This window comes from Bidens hawaiensis, unplaced genomic scaffold (assembly GCF_021521415.1).
Source record: "Bidens hawaiensis isolate Kalapana, Puna unplaced genomic scaffold, B.hawaiensis_p1.1 tig00018938_1, whole genome shotgun sequence".
NCBI classification, from domain to species: domain Eukaryota; kingdom Viridiplantae; phylum Streptophyta; class Magnoliopsida; order Asterales; family Asteraceae; genus Bidens; species Bidens hawaiensis.
The window spans coordinates 208,234-211,002 of NW_027492874.1; the positions used below are offsets into that span (position 1 = coordinate 208,234).

Genomic DNA, 2,769 nt, shown 5'->3' on the forward strand with positions numbered 1-2,769 from the left:
AATCAATGTCTCGCCCCGGCATGTTCCGCCGTAGGTTGGGGTGTGACAGATTGGTATCAGAGCCACTCTTGTGCCATTCGGGATGATGGGACATGCCTCATCGAGGACGATGAGTCCAAAGGGGGGTTGTTTGTAACACCCTTGGCAAACACAACATCGCCCCACTCTAAGGCTATCCCACATCGGCCGTGGACAAGATCCTTGGTTCATAAGTAATGTCCTGCCTCTTAACATCACCAACGCGTTTTGGGAAGTCTCTATCTGGGCAACCAAAAACAAATCCGTGAGCTCTTCGCGGGCAGGAGCGGACAATATTGGTGGTACGAGAGGCCGGGGTGTTACAAGAGTGACATGAACACATCACTAGCATTCTATTAATCTTGGAAATACATGACCCATAACATCTATTGTTGAAGCCAAAACCAATGTAGATCAAACAACTTTCTGGCTCTTTAACATCAGATACATTTTGAGTATTTATGTGAAAGACAACAGCCAAAAAGATCCAAAAACTAACCAGAAAATAAACACTACATAAACAACTAGGAACACAAACTCTAGAATCTAGATTACCGTCATAAATCTCAAGAAAGTTAGAAGGGTGATCTCATCTCATGAAGGTAGTTTCAACTCTTATCACTACCGGCGACACACGTGGAGCTTCTAAGAGAGTTTTCAACATCTTCGACTCTAGATTCGGTTCAATCCAGCTGCGTATGCTCACCTTCTTCAGCTTGGGTGACCTTGCCAAGATAAACTTCAAAAACTCCATGTCACGCTTCGAGTTGCTAAACCAACCAAACTTCAATTCAGTTAGATGCTCCAACCAAACGTTTGATTAATCTTCCCAAACAATGGGGTATTCCTCATGACGATAAGCACGCAAACGGATCTACAGGAAGGTTTGTGTAAGTGTATTTTGGCATTCGAATCAAAACAAACTCATTTCAATATATAGTTACAACTTACACATTTACCTGTAGGTCAATTTTCTCCAAGTTTGGGGAACATTTGATCAAAACAAGAAGAAAATTCAATCCATAGCCGTTAGCAAAACACACTTCGCGGAAACGAAAGCATTTGAGGTGAATTAGTGAGGCTGGAAGCTCCTGTGGAACCGAGTCTAGTACAAGCCATTTGAACCAGAGGCCAAAACAAAGATTAACAACCAAAGTCCAAAACTTTTCCTTTATTTATATATATAATGTGGATATATATTACCTTGGAGACATTATTCCAAACAGTTAGATCTTCAATCATAGGCATACACCTGAATAGCTCATTAACGGTGCATTTATCATCACGATCGCATGCACCTTTATACTGCAACACGTTACAATATTCAGACAGGTTTCGAAGGGCCAAGATATGTAGACGCATATTCAAAGGGGAACTTACCGAATTGAAGATCTTAAGTGATGGACTGTTGGATAAAATATGTAGAAGGGCTTTTGTAGAGATCTTTACATACTACAACTCTAATCTTTGAAGGCTACATTATACACTGAATGTTGGCGGACGGCTAAGTTCAAAATAAGTGAGTTCCAGGTATGTTAAGTGACGCATCGAGAAGATAGATACAGGTAATTCATACAAAAACCAGAATCTTCCAATCCTTCAAGGTTTAGTTTCTTGACGGTATGGTTCCTCGACAAATAAAGTATTATCTGATCAAACTCCAAAGCGTCATAATAGTTACCCATGTTAAGGGTGAGCTCGTGTATTGGACTCTGGCGTTGTAACAAAACTTGGTGTAATTCATGGAAAACTTTAAACCTCCCATCCATGTTTTCCGTTATGTCGAGTGTTTGTTCTGATATAACTCGCTTCCTCGACAGCGTCTCGAGACAAAACTCGAGTTTAGGAATTTTGGTCCACTTGTACCTCCATTGTCGTGAGAGAATACTTATCCTTGCCGCCTGTTTAGTTGGTAAAAGACATAGGATGGTATCCAAACGGATTGAGGAAGTGTGCTGATTCTATCCGAAGGCAATCGTTCACCTTCACACAGACGCTTAGTTTTCATCTTCAGTTGTGGGACTGATACTAAACAACGCTGCAAAAAGTCAAAAACTAGTTAATGTAAAAGTCAAGTTAAGATAAAAAGGCCAAATACAACATTTGAAGGATGCATAACACAATAATCCAACTACTGAAAGTAAAAAACTATCCAGTTATCACTCTATATGCTAAATTTGGTAACTTTTTTTTTTATTTCGGTTAACATTTTGAAATTGAGAATAATTAGAAACAATTTCCATTTCCAATTGAGATTACTCAACCAAACAAGTTACTGTGACTCAAAGCATTCAACAAATTCACATTATTATCTATCAATAAAACTGATTTAGAAGCAGCAATAGTAATAGTTATGGCATGATGTTACCAGAAGAGTTGAATAGTGGCTGGTGAGTTGTAGGTCATCGGTATGATTAACAGCTGCCGTAGAGAGTAGAGACTCTGTCCTCTAACCCTAACCAGAAGTCGCATGTCAATCAGATGCCGAAGAAATCAGGTAGTGATTTGAACCCTAGACATTCGACTTGTTTTTACTCTGGATCAGTGACCGGTTTTCTGAACCAGACCGGTTATTAACCAGAACTTGTTTCGGTTTTTACCCGGTGAAACATAAACCGGTTTCAACCCGACTGTAACCGGTTTATTCGTCACGACGATTATATATATATCAAAAGGGGTGGCAACCTTGACCCAAATCATTCCAAATGGGTCAATTTGGGTTGTTTTACAATTCAAATGGGTTGATTTCAA

At 39.7% G+C, this 2,769-nt stretch overlaps 1 pseudogene across 1 annotated transcript; it reads right to left on the reverse strand.

Moving 5' to 3' along the window:
- Positions 1-351: 351 nt before the first annotated feature.
- LOC143557372 (F-box/FBD/LRR-repeat protein At1g13570-like) lies at positions 352-2,565 on the reverse strand (annotated as a pseudogene). The gene is made up of 3 exons (XR_013139563.1): positions 2,387-2,565; positions 1,399-2,056; positions 352-1,323 (listed from the first exon to the last, which is right to left on the reverse strand). The product of XR_013139563.1 is annotated as an F-box/FBD/LRR-repeat protein At1g13570-like (transcript).
- Positions 2,566-2,769: the final 204 nt, after the last annotated feature.